Raw genomic sequence first — 17,889 nt, 5'->3', positions numbered from 1 at the left:
TATGAATCTTTAATTACTGCTTCTTATATTATAAATTATGCTTAATTTTTGTGACTACTTACTATAATAGAATAACCTACTAGAATTTTACATTCCTGACATGAATATAAATATACATTTCCATTTTCTCATCTACACATGTTGGTACCAGATTGAATTAATGATTTCAGCAAAGCACTTAAACATGTGCTTAACATGAAGCCTGCAAGTAGTCCCATTTGCTTTGAAATAGGGTTACTTAAGTACTTAAAGCACTCATGTGCTTACCTGCTTTGCTAAATCAGGATCACAATACTTATTGTTGTGTTGATTTTCATCTTATTTAGCTAATTTCCCTTTTCCTATAAACTACAGGTTAAATGCTCCCTTTGGGGTGGAGGTGATTGGCAAACTGCTGACTCGAAAGGTGGCCAGGGTTAGCCTGGCTATCCCATGCAAATAATTGAGAGAACTGGTCTCTGCAGCATAACTCTTCTTAAGTTCTAGATTTGTTTTAATATTTTTGTGGGGTTAATTTTTAGTAACTGTGTTAGAACCATGTGTTCTACAGAATTATCACAGGTGTAGGATATTATCAATTACATATATTGCAACAGCACCAAGAAGCCCCACTTACAAAGCAGGATCTGATGGTATTAGGCACTCCACCAACAAAAAGATTCTAAGCTTTTTGAGGTAAGGACAATCGAAAGGCTTCGCTACATGGGAAGTTATCCTGGTACAATTATACTAGTACAGTTAAATTACTTAAACTTTCCATGTGGACCTCTTACTCTGGAATAAGACTGGATTATTTCAGCATGGTTTCAAAGCAATGTAAGCTAAACAAAAAGAAGGCCCTCTTAGATAAGAATAAGAGTATCCATGTGGGAGTTATATGGGTATAACTAGATGGATATAAATTCACACCTTACATTACAAATTGCCCTAAATAATACATGTTCAAGCCACAGGTCTGTACCTTCTTTCAGCCTCAAAAGATTCAGATAATTTGGTCCCAGGGAATAGTTTCTATAGGCATTGAAGACCCAGAGGTAGTCTTGTGGAAAGGATATATGCTTTATTCCATTTTTGTTAACTAACCGGAATTCATTGCTAATTACTCTAATTTCCCCCCTTATTACAATACACAAAAAGATTCCATGCAGCACCTCTACTAGAACTGCTTATTTTTAGATATTTGTTGATTTGGTATTTTATTAGTAACCTTATCATGGAAGATGAGTGATGTTATTTATTATTGAGAACTACATGTATTTGGAATCACGTCATTGATTTTTTTTTTTATTGAACTGTCATCTGTGTGTATTAATACACATTTTTATTTTATTTTTTAAAATATTAAAATACTATAGTCAACTACAAGATTAACACCACTTCTGGACAATCTGAGGACAAACATCTTTGAAGTTCCTCTATCTCACGTCTACAGCTTTTGACTCTGCACAAACTTTAAAAGTACTACTAAGACTCCTAGATCACCTAGAAATTGAAACTTCCCATTATAACTGAAATTTGTCTATTTTAGTTAAAAGAAGTCATATTTGGTTTAGGAAAGATGACAGTACGACCAATGTGAGGCCATGTACTTATTTAAGAAATCAAGTTATTTAAAGTATTACCGTGCTCAAATTCTTTATAGCTAAAATAAACTGGGGAAAGATGTTGAAATACCCTCTTTCCCTCACAATCACCTCAGATCATTTTTTCTACTTTAGTTATTTCATATGATTTTTTTTTTTTTTTGCCATCTGGATTAGGATCTTGATTTGAATGCTTCAGATAACTCAAATGAAATTTAGTCCAAAAATATCTAAAGAATCAGTAATATCAGGATACAGTAAATATTCGGAGTATCACAGGCAGTTAGATTAATCACTTCACATACCTGTGGTTTTTCAGGTTCCTGTGATTAGTCATGTGTACACTCTTCTTTTTCTTATAGAGAATAGTAACTTCTGTCAGTTTTTGTTCTTGGCTTCTACACTGCCACCTGTAGTTATATAGGAGAATTTAGTCATGCCTGTAAAGCCTACCATCACAAAATATTTAATCTCGTTTATTTTACTACACAACCATACTAGTAAAATGTTCTCATCTGTACCAGGACAATTAAAATACTTATATTGTGTTATGTGTAAACTTCTTGGTAAGGAAATAAATGATTCCAACATAATTTAATTCAATGGAATATTTAAAGACTAAAAAACAACTAAAAAAACCCAATAACCTTGTATCCCACCATCTACTTCCGTGCTGTGTAATGGATACTTTATAACCCTGAAAAACAATACTATAACTTTTTCAAGCACAGAGAAATATCTGTACTTAGTTTTCTATTAAATATAAGACTATCCCAACTTCCATTTAAACATCAAAATTTTACAAAAATGTACTTTTCATGGATAACCTGGTTACCTCATATAATTTGTAATGATATGCACAAAAAATTAATGTTGACAACATGAAATAATTAGATGTTTATTGAAAATAAATTATGTTGAACCCTGGAATTTTCTTATTGTATAAAAAAGTTCATTTTAAATTTACTGTAATATATTAGAAAATAACTTTTACTCCAAAATGCCACATTCTCCAGATTCAAGCATTTACACACCAGTCAAACAAAAATGCACGCTGGGTATTTAAAGACCTCACAGTCATCTCATATTCTGGGGGGAAAGGAATATTTTAACTTGTAAAAGCAAAAGCCTATTTGTATTTAGCATATTTGTTTCATTCAGCAACTGAGTGAGTTTCAAGGGAAAATCATCTTTTGAAAGATCATGGTTTTTTGCATGTGCACACACTCTCTTGGCTCCACTTATTAATTTTTGATATTCTGTCTACAAGTAACTGTAGGACCACTCTCTCTAGTACTTCTCTACCTGGAAAAATGTTATCTAGTCATTAACTATCTGAAACTAAATCATTTCCTCATGCCACTGCAAGCACATGCATGACAAGGACTGTTCTCATATTTAAAATCTGAAATCATAAAAGCTTTTTGTGTTGCATATGATCAAAACATCTATAAAAAATCAAACTTGAAGAGAAACATATTTATGCCAAACAGAGATTAAACATGATTTGCCACCAAATTTCTCTAAAGCAAAAAATTCTGATGGTGCTTTATTGTGTCGTGCAGAGCATAATATATGAAAAGCCAGGTAAATCCTTGACTGCACCTAGCTCTGCCTCCCTTGAAGTTACTAGCCAAAATTTCACCTCAAAGGGAATTGCGTTTTCCACATTGCTCACTAAAAACGCCAATCGTTCCCCTGTCAAAACGTACACATGCAGCCACCTTCGGCACCCTTATTGCACAGCTTAGCTATTATCAATTCCTTAATACAAGTAACTAAATGACAAGTAAGCAATGCAAGGAAACTACTCCAATATATATATAACTCCCCACACCCGCACACGCGCACGTTGTCTGAAAGGCACATACATATGGGATGAATCTGAAGATCTAAAAAAGAGTAAACTGAAATTCCGAGATGATGCGTCTCTCTGTCACACACACACCCCTATTTCCAGCTGGGAACAGACCCGTTCAGCACTAGGTGACCCTGTGTCTGAGCCCCCCCGGGAGAAAGGGGAGGGTCACGCGTGCAACCAGAGACCCGCCAAAGGGCTGGGGGACGCTGGAGCCACGCGGCTGCCCGGCAGCAGCCGGCGCGCCCCAGGGCAGGGGCTGGCCGTGCGGCGGCCGCGGGCGCTGCCCACCTGCGCACGCCCGGGCTCCTCTTTGCCTCCCGGTGCCGCAGGATGAAGCGGCGGCGGCGGCTCCTTGCAGCGCGGGCTCCCTGCTGCCGCCGCTGCCTTTCCTCCTCCCCGCGCCACACAGCCGGGGGAGCAGCTCGCTCCGGGGGCCGCGGCTCCACCCTCCGGCCGCTTGGGATTCCTAGGGAGGGAGGGACGGCGGCGGCTCTGCCCCTAGCCCGGCTCGCTGGCACGTTCTCCCGCGGCTGCTGCCCGGCTCCGCTCCCCGGCAGCGGCGGCGGAGCCCCAGCGACTCTATAGCGAGCAGCACCTACCCGCCTGCTCCTCCCCCACCTCCTCTTCCTCTCGCTGCCCTCCCCCTCCCCTGCATCACATGGCCCAGTCCCTGCCGGCGCCTCCGCCGCGGCTTGGGGCGCAGCCCGCTCGCCAGCCCGGCTGCTACTGCCGCCTGCACGCGGCGCGGCCGCCCCCGCCGCCCAACCTGCCACACACAGGGTCACCTGACTCACTGCTGCGCGCCTCTTCCCCTTCCTCCCCCGCCGCCCGCGCCCTCCGGCCAGCCCACCTGCCCGCGCCCCCGGCCCGTGCCAACGCAGCCACCCCAGCCCTGCTGCGGGGAGACTCACCCCCCCCCCCGAAACACTTTTCTCGCAACACAGCTACTGCACCCCCGCAAAGGGGCGCTGAGAGCAGCAGAGATTGCCCCTGCCAAAGCAGAGGAAGTTGAGCTCTGTGTGCTCCCCAGTACACGTCTCTGCCTGTGGGTACTGGTGTCTTTTCACTGACCAGGCAGAAGATAAGTGGTCGTTGGCTCCCAGTTTCTGTTTGCCAGCAGTACGGCCACTGTCCGGCTCGATAGGCAAGGCAAACGAATCCAAAAGATGAAATAAGTTAAATGTATATATTAACTACCCATCTTTCCTTCCTCAGAGATCTTTATATCATTAAAGCAACAACGAAAACCCGACAGGAACCGCTGTGTTTTGGAAGGCACTTCAGGACCTGGGAATGCATGTCTGAAATGTAATTAAAAGAAACAAGTGGACTTAGCCCATTTTTTAAAAATCATGTACATAGCTTTTAGGAACATGTTCAAAGTCCAGTGTTTGATTACATTCAGGCATCTGATGGTGGAAGATGTCATAGCTGCAAGTCATCAGATTTTACACAATGTTTACCCACTTAACTAAATGGACTTTTTTTTTTTTTTTTTAACATTTGGAAACAAATCTAGAAAAAAAAAGATTACTGTAATTATAGCTGGAGAATGGAGGAGAACCTCAGTTGGGGTAAATTTTCATACTTTATACACTGGCTCAGGATCTGCCCCCTGCCTTATTAAAGAATAGTTCACTGATTTGGTTTTTGTATGTTGTTTAAAAATTTAGAAATAAATGATGTATTTATTTTAGTTAAATTATTTGTCTTTGTTTCCTATAGATCAGATTACATCCACTGTGAAACTGACTTCAAAATAATATAATTGCATGACCCAGCAGTCCAACTGGGTTACAATAATTCTTTTTACTGCATTATTATAGGTTTGTACTGACTGATATGGAATTCTGTTTTTTGGCTTTATAAAATAAAAATCCATGATTTTAATACCCATCCCAACTATATATTCAAGTTTGGCAAGGGCAGGGTTTTTTGTTTGATGAAATTATGTTTTACCAACCTTTTACTCTAATCCTGTATTTTAGGATCTATATTTTTTAAAACCAATGAATCTGAAAACAAAAATCCATACATTCTTACAAATCTATTTATACTGTGAAGCATGCTAAAAGAATCACTGTTAACCCTCTGACCCTTGTCTAGTCTGCTGAACATTCGCTTAGTTTTCGGGTACTCTTTTTTAGCCTGAGAAGCGAACTCCAAAAATTGCTGTTAACCTGGTTATTCTAAGTAATATGAATGCTGGATAAGAAGTATTTATTTATCAGACTAAATGTAGCATGTGCATAAGACAATAATACTTTTTAATATGAAATATAGAAATTTCATTTATTTGAAAGCCATTTTAAAAATCCTTGGCTTCATAAAACTAGAATCTTTTCTATTATCTTTCAAACATTTATCCATAGATACAAATAAATATTGGTATAGTGTAAATATGTATTTGTTTCTTTTAAAAAATCAACCTGTAAGCATATTTATAGCACGTTTTAAATAGGAAAAGATCAAAGCCAAATAAAGCATCTTTACAAGAAAAATATTTGAATAGTCTTATTGAGAAAAGGACAGTAACTGATTTGTACACTTTGAAATAACATTTCTACCCTACTCTTAACAGGCAAATGCTTTTGGTCTTTCATTCTCAGGATGCAACAACCTGACTGTTTAATGGTACAGTGTTTTAGAAGAGGATAATATGACCATCATTCAGTTTTGAGTTTATAATTCTGCTTACAAAGGTAATTGTTTCAAAATATATCAGAATTTTTAAATTCAAACAAATAATAAAAAAGCCATAAGGTGCTTGACTTTAGATTTAAAGTTTGACCTCTTGTCAGTGTATCTACATAAAATTATAATACCATCCAGTGTGTCCCAAATAGGATAGGTTTTCCAATTTTTCTCTCCAACTGAATTTTTACTAAAATTTCATTGTGTGTATTAAATTTTTTATTAACTAATGAGTACCATTTGGAAATTCAGTAATTACCTGGCGTTAGGTCTGTCAGTGTCTTCATTTTGGCTTGTTGAGCTGCATCTCTTTAAACAAAAGCTATAGAGTAGGGACAATACAGACGTGCCTCCAATCCAGAAGTATTAGGCCATTTTCCATTCAGTCCACTATATATATATATATATATATATAGCTTTGTCTGAAAGTGTCATAGTTATAATTGCTACAAATGCAGTGAATCTGTAGAAGCAAGTTCTTTCACTGAACCATGTTGTCTGCCCAGGTTTTAGCTTCCTTATAAAAAGTCCACAATCTTTCAGGTCTTACATGAAGCCTCCCTAAAATCTAGATATTTTAAATGAAACCAGGTGGAGGTTCCATCTTTACTCTGATTCTCAAATACAGTAAACAAGCATTTGGCCACTTCATTACTAATACAACACTACCCTTTTTGCCTGGAGTTCTTGAGCTGCAGAAAATTGTATAAAATCAGGTCTGTGCAAAGAATATCATGTTTCTTTCAGAAAGCATTGCTTCTTCTTACCAGCATTTCAGATTTGAAAGAGAGAATGAATTATGTTGCTAAAATAATTCAGAACCAAATTGAGAAGTCAAATAAAATACCATTCTTCTTCTAAATCTGGGAGGGAGTCATAGTGTAGGCAAAAACAAAAACCAAGTAGTTAATTCCACTTTCTTCATATTTGCACCAAAAAAGGCTCCTTTCTGCTTTCACCAATGCCACCAGAATCTATACTGCAATTGTTTAGTTGCTTCAGTGGTGAGAATTTTCAGTTTTCCAGATAATGAGTTGTGATTCAACACTCCTACTGATATAATGTCTCCACCTCAGCATCCCTTTACTTTGTACAGTGTTAAATCAGAACTGTAATTCCTTCCCCCAGAACCTATTCAGTGCAACCAACCCAGTGATTCCTTGTCTAGTCTGTTGCAGCATTCACCTTGTTTTCAGTTCCTCTTCTTCAGTCTCACATATTAACATCTGATCCGCAAGCAATCTCTAGGAATTAGAGGAATTAGCCCAAAGAATGTTCTCATCATCTCAGACTGTTTAAGCTAATTTGCTCTTCATTTTGACTTTCACTACAATCGCCACTTTTCCTACTGAGAAACTCTATCCCAGTTCTTGCCCATGTGGAGACAGATGCAGTTAGACCTCCTTTTCTTTTCTTTTCTTTTCTTTTCTTTTCTTTTCTTTTCTTTTTCTTTTTTTATTAGATTGATTTCCTTTTCCAGCCATCCTCTATAGGCTAATTCTGCTTACTTCCCAAAAAATATTGAGAATTTAGAACATCTTAAATCTGTCCCTCTTCCTCTTCTCTCCAGCTTGGACAGCCTTCTAATTTTTCAGCCAAGCCTCAACAATATCAGTGTCTCCAGTCATTCTATTTTTCCTTTCCTCTTTCTTCAATTCCTGCTCCAATTGTCACTTGCTGCCTCTGTCTGTACCTCCAGATAAATATACCTAGCAGGATATTTGCTGTCTGCCATGTATATTATACCTCTCAGCCTTTACTTTAGACCTTTTATTTCCTACAGTTCCCATTCCAAAATATAAAGGGCTCTGTTTCCCCAAATACTTGTGCAGCAAATTATAATTACATGTAGAATTTAGAAGTTACTACTAAAAGAAATTATTTGCTGCTTTCTTTACCCCAAATTCCAGCACAAGTTCTGCATCCCAAATTCCTGTACAAGTTCCTAAGCACATGTAATGAGCCAAACTCCACACCATTTAAGTCAGTTTATACCACTGTGAAAGCAGAATTTGGCACAATAAAGTTGAGAAGACTGGGGGAAGATAGTGATGCCTATTAATTTTTAGAACTATTTGAAGAGCTTACACACCAAAGACAAAGAGAAATTTAGGGCACCGTATGGAAGTATAACCATGAGTAATAGAATTAAAGTAAGAAAAAAACATTTACAAGTAAATTAAATTATACAATTCTTCATTGGGAAGTCATTTTACTTATTGCCGCTTAGCTACTAAGATATTGTATAAAAAGAATGTATAAAATATTTAAAATTCAGAAGTATGATGCTACGATGGTAATAAGAAAGCTACATTACATAACCCCTATGGACTATATATCATCATATCCCTTGTGAGCAGCTCAAAAATAGTCCTAATTCCAAACAGTCACCTTGGCTCTTTTTGCTATTCACTGTGAAAGTCAACATAAGCTGAAGAGGATACATTTAAATTTTTGAATCGCCTAATAAAGCTTCCACTTTTGTAGTCAGTTAAGTTGCCAGAATGAGCTCTGAGATGATGGCTAAAGAAAAGGAAGATAACTATACCAGTCCAAAATAACAATAATGCTCTCGTTAAAAACCATTAATTTTCCTCTAACATCTAATATTTAAAACTATTAATTTGTTCATGCATGAAGGGTGAAAATTCATCTCAGTGAATTGCATAGGTCAATAACAGGTCAAGTCCCTCAACAGAAAATTCAGAAGTAGGGTATGAATTAGTGGCAACTGGGAGGGCACTGTGTGGGTAATGATGGGAGAAATGGTCATTCCTGGGTAGAGGTGGAAGGAAGAGGACATATTTACACCACCAGATATTAACGAACTGTATTACAAGGCCTGTGCTCCTCTCTGGGGCTAGACAACCCTGTAGAAGAAGGCTGGTCAGTATCCACAGATCAAGTTTCCCCTTAAAGGATTTCATTGATCTGAAATCCCTCAGGCAAATTAACACTTGCCTATAACACCTGATATCTTCTCAGGCTGCATATTTCCTCTCAGGTCAAATTTTTACTCTTCTTCTATTAATAGGATCTTTCAAGCCTTATTACTCTTTTTTTTAAAAACAAGTATGTGAGTTACATATTTAGTTATAAGTTCAGAAACTAGACCAGAATGTTAAGAGACTAGACTTCAGTGAAATTGTCTGTTTGATTTTAAATTATAATCCTTCTAAAGACATTGTTTCAAAGATTTCAACACTCCAGTCATATTTCAAGGAAGAGAGGAAGATTATTTTCCTTACCCCTCTCCTGCTTTTTTTAATTTTCTGAGTTTTTTTAATTATTATTGCTCAATGTTTCTGATCTCTGCATTCCATTATAGTCCAAATAATCATCCTTGCATAACTGATATAGGCATACCAACAGCGATTGCATTTCATCCAATGTCAAGAGAGAGTACCAATTCAAGAAAGACACCACTGTTTAATAATATTATTCTAATTCAACTCTTGGCCATTAAAATCTCTGCCTGTGGAACATATATGGCAGATTCTTAACTATTCTGGCTTCTAAATTAAATGCTTATTTAGAATGTTTTGAATTGGCTCTGTCAACACTGGTTCTCCACTTGTGAAGTAACTCCCTGCTCTCCATGTGTCAGTATATAATGCCTGCATCTGTAACTTTCACTCTATGCATCCGAAGAAGTGAGGTTTTTACTCACGAAAGCTTATGCCCAAATAAATCTGTTAGTCTTTAAGGTGCCACCAGACTCCTTGTTGTTTTTGTAGATACAGACTAACACGGCTACCCCCTGATACTTCAATATTTTATGGCCTTCTGTCATAGTCTGCCCAATCACTTCACAATACTCTTCAATCAGTAGATCTCAGCAGGGCCTAAATAACTTCTTAGTGCAGACAAGGGGGGCAAGGATCAGTGTGAACTTCCCATTCCCCGTCAGTACCCAGCCCGGGCCAGGGGAGCTAATGATCCAACCAGCGGACCAAAATTTGTTGATGAATCCTGGTCATGTGCCACCTGAGGCATGTTGCACATATGCTAAGAAGTGCAGACAACATGCCATTTAGTTTTTGGAGCATCCAAGAGACTTTGGACAAGATGTCAACTCAATAGCCAAATGATTTAAAAACTGAATTTTTGTATTCATTCCACACTGTACATCATTTTTAAAACCACTACCATTGTTTTTAAAAGAAATGTTTTTCCCTACAAAATAAAAGAGAGCTTATCTTACAACAAAGTTGAAAGTCTCCTGTCTTGTTATACATTTAAATGGAAGCTGCATTCTTTGTGTATTAATCTACACAAACATGTTAGCTGGTTGTGGTTAACATGTGGTTAATGGTTGACATGCTACCTTGTTCTGGAGGACACTAGGATTAGCCATGAAGCCTTATTGAGGACGCAGGAACAAACCATCCTGAAGTGCAGAAAGAATAGCAAATATGGCAGGCAACCAGCTTGGCTTAACAGTGAAATCTCTGGTGAGCTTAAACTCAAAAAGGAAGCTTACAAGAAGTGGAAATTTGGACAGATGACTACGGAGGGGTATAAAAATATTGCTAGAGCATTCAGGGGTGTAATCAGGAAGGCCAAGGCACACTTGGAGTTGCAGCTAGCAAGGGATGTGAAGGGTAACAAAAAGGGTTTCTACAGGTATGTTAGCAACAAGAAGTAGTTCAGGGAAAGTGTGGGACCCTTACTGAATAGGGGAGGTAACATAGTGACAGATGATGTGGAAAAAGCTGAAGTACTCAGTGCTTTTATGCATCACTCTTCACAGACAAGGTCAGATTCCAGACTGCTGCACTGGGCAACACAGTATGGGGAGGAGATGAGCAACCCTCAGTAGTGAAAGAACAGGTTAAGGACTATTTAGAGAAGCTGGACATGCTGTCACGGAGTATTGGGGGACTCAGGGCCCTGCACCCCCGGCTTCCTGCGATTCACCATGACTCTCAGCCAGCCAGTAAAGCAGAAGGTTTATTTGGATGACAGGAATACAGTCCAAGACAGGTCTTGCAGGCACAGACAACAGGGACCCCCTCAGTTAGGTCCAGCTTGGGGTCCCAGGGCATGCCAGCCCACCCCCCTTTGCGGGGTCAGAGCCATCTCTGCCTCCCAGCCATCTCTCCAGCCTCCTTCTAGCCTGCTTCCAGCATTCTCCTTTTGCGACCCCTCCCACAGCCTTTGTTCAGTTTCCCGGGCTAAGGAGTCACCTGACCTCCAACCCCCTCCTGGGTTCTCATGTTACACACTCAGGTATGCGCCCTCGGGCGCCCTCGGGCAGATCCCATCCTGCAATGCAGACTATCCCAGAACACTCCCCTGTCAGCATTCACAGACCACCGTGAGAACAGGCCCAGTTCGTCACATCTCTCCCCCCTTCGAGACCGAACTGAGCAGGGTCACTTTAGCCAGTGACCCGGGGAAGTTCGAACCTACCCCCGTTCCCATGGATGCCCCCGCATCCCTCCCATTCCTTGGTGAGAATTACACCAGGCCCCTCCAGTTTCACGCTCCCCCTTAGGTTGGGGGTGCTTGATGGCACTTGCAGTTCGCATGTGGGAAGGTTTATGCGGCCTGCGCCCTTTTCCCACCCCCATACCTCTGGGGTTCCAACTGGGCTGTGGTCTTCTCCCAGCGCTCCAGTCTGGAGGTCTGTGCTTTGGGCTCTCTTGGTTCAGAGCCGCCCTTTTAACCTTGGCCACCCTCTGGAAAGGATCCTTTATGCTGGGCAAGGGTCCTAAAGCTGTTTTCCCCTTGTCCCAGGCCTTCCTCCCCCTCTGACAGGGGTCACAGGATCCGCAGTACTGTCGGACAGTAACAAAGACCCCAGGCCAGTAAAAGCTCCGTAGCAGCCTCTGCTGGGTACGCCAGGTTCCCTGGTGCCCTGCGAGGGGAATGTCATGGGCCCGGCACAGCAGCTGGCGGCGATACTTCTGGGGTACCACCAGCTGCCTCCTGATCCCCCCTGACTCCATTTTCCCTGGGGGAGCCCATTCTCGGTACAGGAACCCCTTCTCCCACAGGAACCTTTTCCGGCCACCTCGTCCCATGGTCTGTACCGCATTGAGGTCGGCCAGGTCCCTTATCTTCCGCAAGGAGGGATCTCTCTGCAACTCGGCCTGGAACTCAGCAGCTGGGACAGGGATGGCCACCTGCTCTTTCTCGCCCGCTGGGTCCGAAGCTGCAGCCTCCCTGAGCCGTGTCCCTGGGCGTTCCCTCCCCACCAGGTTAGGGTCCCGCGCCTCAGGCAAAGCACCCCCCCCAAGGCCAGGGGGCAGTGCCCCTCGCCGGCTCTGACCGCGGGTCACAACTAAGGCGGTCTGGGGGCTGCTTGGCCAGTCCTCTAGGTCCCCCCCCATCAACACCTCGGTGGGCAAATGGTGGTGCACTCCCACGTCCTTGGGGCCCTCCTTGGCCCCCCATTTCAGGTGTACCCTCGCTACGGGAACCTTGAATGGGGTCCCGCCCACCCCGGTCAGGGTCAGGAAGGTGTTGGGCACCACCCGATCTGGGGCCACCACCTCGGGCCGGGCCAGTGTCACCTCTGCGCCCGTGTCCCAGTAACCATAAACTTTCTTTCCCTCCACCTCCAGGGGAACAAGGCACTCGCTCCGCAGGGACAGCCCCGCGCCAACCCTGTAAACGGAGAACTTTGAATCCGGAGCATCTGGCCCCCCAGAGAAGCTAGCCTGGGGCTCTCCTCCCTCCTTAGCAGGTGGTACTCTGCCAGCCCCCCTTCCCTGGGAATGCTGCCTCTCGCCGGGCTGGGTCTCTACCCAGTCAACCCTCTGTGGGTTCGGCCTGCTCAGTCTGTCCCTGAGCCTGGGGCACTGGGCCCGTATGTGGCCCTTTTTGCCACAGTGGTAGCAGCCCATGTCCCATGGGTCCCCTTGAGTGGGTCGGATGGTCCTGATGCCGGATGTTCCCCTCTGATGGGGTTTTTCTGTATTTTCCCACGGGGAGGTCCCATGGTGACTCTCTCTCTGCGTTGTGGTGGGATTGCTCCTTTGGGACTCCTCCCTTTTATCTCCTGACCGGCTCTTTACGAACTCATCGGCCAGCCGGCCTGCCTGTCGCGGGTTCTCTGGCTTTCTGTCCACCAACCACAGCCTCAGGTCAGATGGGCACCGCTCATACAGTTGCTCCAGTACCAGCAGTTTGACCAGGTCCTCCTTCGTCTGGGCCCCATCAGCCCACTTGCTGGCGTATCCTTCCATGCGGGCGGCTAGTTGCAGATATGAGATCTCAGGGGTTTTATCCTGATTCCGGAACCTTTCCCGGTACATCTCAGGAGTCAGCCCAAACTCTCGTAGCAGGGCCTTTTTGAATAGCTCGTAGTCCCCTTTCTCTGCCTCTTCCAGTTGGCGGTACAATGCCACGGCTTTGGGGTCCAGTAAGGGGGTAAGGACCCGGAGTCTGTCCGCGGGATCAACCTGGTGCAGCTCGCAGGCCGTCTCAAAGGCCTCCAGGAAGTCATCCATGTCCTCCCCCTCCTTGTATGGGGCCATGATGCACTTATCAAAGCTCCGTGCAGTCCTGGGTCCCCCCTCACTCACCGCAGCTGGGGGTTCGCTGCCCCTCAGTCTCGCCAGTTCCAGGTCATGCTGACGCTGTCTCTCATTCTCCTGTCTCTGTCTCTCTTCATGCTGACGCTGTCTCTCATTCTCCTCCCGTTCACGCTGATGCTGTCTCTCTTTCTCCTCCCGTTCATGCTGACGCTGTCTCTCTTCACGCTGATGCTGTCTCTCTTTCTCCTCCCGTTCACGCTGATGCTGTCTCTCTTTCTCCTCCCGTTCATGCTGACGCTGTCTCTCTTCATGCTGTCTCTGTTGTTCACGATCCTCCAGCTCTCTCAGTTTTAGCTCTTTCTCCCATTCCAGCCAATTCCGCTCCCCGGATGCCGAACGTCGCCGGGAGGATCCTCTGCTGGCCGGTGGGCTTCGCCGGGGGGACCCCCTGCTGGCCGGGGGGTTCACGGCGCCTTCGGTATTTGCTGGGCTCCTCCCCACCCTTCCCCTAGGCATAGGAAGGAGGGGTCTCGGGAAGCCCTCAGCAGCCAGCTGACCACTCCCAGCTGGGACAGACACTGGTGCCTGGGCTGCATTTGCCAGGCTGCTTCCCTGAGACACAGGGATCAGTTCATTCGCGCGATCTTCCGCCTCCAGCTGGGCAATGAGCTGTTCTTTGGTGAGCCTCCCAATGCGCAGCCGCCTCTGCTTGCACAGCTCCACCAGGTCGCTCTTAAGCCGCTTGGCATACATCTTCCTGCTGGCCACTCACCGGCCTGTGTGCTCACAGCTCCCCACAGTTCCCAGGGGGCCCCCTAGTGTGCCAGCCCTTCTCGAGGTCACCACCTCTCTGCCAGGGTCGAGCTGCAGACTCCTCCGCCCCTGGGACCACTCGCTGCGATCCCCCCGGGGGACCCTGTTACTGCAAAAGTCCTTCTCGCTGGTCACACACTCCCAGGGGTAATAACCGTCTCTCTCTCACTCTTCAGCACGCCTGGTCCCCGTCAATCCCCCTTCGTTTTACTGCTCCCCAGTCACTTACTGCAGGAAGCGCCGTCCACGGGGTGCAGTAGATCCCGCCGCTGCCACCAGTTGTCACGGAGTATTGGGGGACTCAGGGCCCTGCACCCCCGGCTTCCTGCGATTCACCATGACTCTCAGCCAGCCAGTAAAGCAGAAGGTTTATTTGGATGACAGGAATACAGTCCAAGACAGGTCTTGCAGGCACAGACAACAGGGACCCCCTCAGTTAGGTCCAGCTTGGGGTCCCAGGGCATGCCAGCCCACCCCCCTTTGCGGGGTCAGAGCCATCTCTGCCTCCCAGCCATCTCTCCAGCCTCCTTCTAGCCTGCTTCCAGCACTCTCCTTTTGCGACCCCTCCCACAGCCTTTGTTCAGTTTCCCGGGCTAAGGAGTCACCTGACCTCCAACCCCCTCCTGGGTTCTCATGTTACACACTCAGGTATGCGCCCTCGGGCGCCCTCGGGCAGATCCCATCCTGCAATGCAGACTATCCCAGAACACTCCCCTGTCAGCATTCACAGACCACCGTGAGAACAGGCCCAGTTCGTCACACATGCACAAGTCCATGGGTCTAGATCTAATGCATACAAGGGTGCTGAGGGAGTTGGCTGATGTGATTGCAGAGCCATTGGCCATTATCTTTGAAAATTCGTGGCAATCGGGGGAGGTCCCGGACGATTGGAAAAACACAAATATAGTGCCCATATTTTAAAAAGTGAAGAAAGAGAACCCAGGGAACTACGGACCGGTCAGCCTCACTTCAGTTCCCGGCGAAATCATGGAGCAGGTACTCAAGGAATCCATTTTGAAGCACTTGGAGGAGAGGAAAGTGATCAGGAACAGTCAACATGGATTCACCAAGGGCAAATCATGCCTGACCAACCTAATTGCCTTCTATGATGAGATAACTGGCTCTGTGGATATGGGGAAAGCAGTGGATGTGATATATCTTGACTTTAGCAAAGCTTTCGATACGGTCTCCCACAATATTCTTGCCAGCAAGTTCAAAAAGTATGGATTGGATGAACTATCTATAAGTGGATAGAAAGCTGGCTAGATTGTCGGGCTCAATGTGTAGTGATCAATGGCTCGATGTCTACTTGGCAGCCGGTATCAAGCGGAGGGCCCCAAGGGTCGGTTCTGGGGCCAGTTTTGTTAAACATCTTTATTAATGATTTGGATGATGGGATTAATTGCACCCTCAGCAAGTTCGCAGATGACACTAAACTGGGGGGGAGAGGTAGATACTCTGGAGGGTAGGGATAGGGTCTAGAGTAACCTAGACAAATTGGAGGATTGGGCCAAAAGAAATCTGATGAGGTTCAACAAGGACAAGCGCAGAGTCCTGCACTTAGGAAGAAAGAATCCCATGCACCGCTACAGGCTGTAGACCGACTGGTTAAGCAGCAGTTCTGCAGAAAAAGACCTGGGGATTACAGTGGAGGAGAAGCTGGATATGAGTCAGCAGTGTGCTCTCATTGCCAAGAAGGCCAACAGCATATTGGGGTGTATTAGTAGGATCATTGCCATCAGATCAAGGGAAGTGATTATTCCCCTCTATTCGACATTGGTGAGGCCACACCTGGAGTATTGCATCCAGTTTTAGTCCCCCCACTACAGAAGGGATGTGGACAAATTCGAGAGAGTCCAGCGGAGGGCAACGGAAATGATTAGGGGGCTGGGGCACATAATTTATGAGAGGCTGAGGGAACTGGGGTTATTTAATCTGCAGAAGAGAAGAGTGAGGGGGGATTTGATAGCAGCCTTCAACTACCTGAAGGGGAGTTCCAAAGAGGATGGGGCTCGGCTGTTCTCAGTGGTGGCAGATGACAGAACCAGAAGCAATGATCTCAAGTTGCAGTGTGGGAGGTCTAGGTTGGATATTAGGAAACACTATTTCACTAGGAGGGTGATGAAGCACTGGAATGGGTTACCTAGGGAGGTAATGGAATCTCCATCCTTAGAGTTTTTTAAAGCCCGGCTTGACAAAGCCCTAGCTGGGATGATTTAGTTGGGCATTGTAGCTCAGTGGTTTGAGCATTGGCCTGCTAAACCCAAGGTTGTGAGTTCAATCCTTGAGGGGGCCACTTAGGGATTTGGGGCAAAATCAGTACTTGGTCCTGCTAGTGAAGGCAGGGGGCTGGACATGATGACCTTTCAAGGTCCCTTCCAGTTCTAGGTGATGGGATATCTCCATTAATATATGTGTTGGTCCTGCTTTGAGCAGGGGGTTGGACTAGATGATCTCCTGAAGTCTCTTCCAACACTAATCTTCTATGATTCTATGACCAGCTAATACATTTTGAAATGTTGCTGTCTTAGGCCACACTAAGAGCTGTGTTTAACTTAGCATTAGTTAACATGTTTTTCTAAATGCAGTGCATTTTCCTGGTATATGCGTATCTTAAGACCTGTGAGACAAGGTTAAAGGGGAAAAAAGGGCATGTTTAGTCTTGAGGAAAAAAAGACTGAATGGGGAACCTTATAATAGTCTTCAAATATCTTGAGGCCTGTTATAAAGAGGACTGTGATCAATTGCTCTCCATGTCTACTGAAGGTAGGACAAGAAGTAATGGGCTTAAATTGCGGCAAGGGCCATTTAGGTTACATATTGGGAAAAACTTTCTAATTATAAGGGTATTTAAGGTCTGGAATAGACTTCCAATGGATGTTGTGGAGTCCTCATCCCAAGTGGTTTCTAAGAACAGGTTGTACAAACACCTGCCAGAGATTATCTAGCCTTACTTGGTCCTGCCTCAGCACAGGGGGCATGACTAGATGTTCTCTCGAGGTCCCTTCCAGCCCTACACTGCTATGATTACCATTCACAGTAACAGTAATGGAGACTGTGTGTATGTCTGAAAACTGTGTTCCACATTAATTCTCTATATATTTTCCTACATACTAAATATTTAACTGCCAACATTATAATGAATCACTGCAATTCTTTAAAACATCTCCCGCAGTGTGCTGTCTTCACTTCTTCTATAACCTCTCTGACTGGGAAGGAAATTGTTTAGAATCCCTAATCCCAACACTCTGTTACCACCTCTTCAGCCATGATAATTTAAAACTACACCTCTACCTCGATATAATGCTACCCGATATAACACGAATTCGGATATAACGTGGTAAAGCAGTGCTCTGGGGGGGTGGGGCTGCGCACTCCGGTGGATCAAAGCAAGTTCAATATAACGCGATTTCACCTATAACGCGGTAAGATTTTTTGGCTCCCAAGAACA

General features: G+C 44.5%; 1 long non-coding RNA gene across 1 annotated transcript in view; it reads right to left on the bottom strand.

The window, feature by feature from the left end:
* LOC128823224 (uncharacterized) overlaps nt 1–4,016 on the bottom strand; it is a 147,857-nt gene extending 143,841 nt beyond the window's left edge. The window contains exons 1-2 of the long non-coding RNA XR_008441702.1: nt 3,733–4,016; nt 1,889–1,993 (exon numbers count right to left, since the gene is read on the bottom strand). This is a non-coding gene — a long non-coding RNA (uncharacterized LOC128823224). The remainder of the gene's footprint in view (nt 1–1,888; nt 1,994–3,732) is intronic.
* Nucleotides 4,017–17,889: the final 13,873 nt, after the last annotated feature.

The sequence above is a fragment of the Malaclemys terrapin genome, chromosome 1 (assembly GCF_027887155.1).
Source record: "Malaclemys terrapin pileata isolate rMalTer1 chromosome 1, rMalTer1.hap1, whole genome shotgun sequence".
Lineage (NCBI taxonomy): Eukaryota > Metazoa > Chordata > Testudines > Emydidae > Malaclemys > Malaclemys terrapin.
Note: the sequence above shows the minus strand (reverse complement) of the source record. Positions and strands in the feature narration are given on the sequence as shown.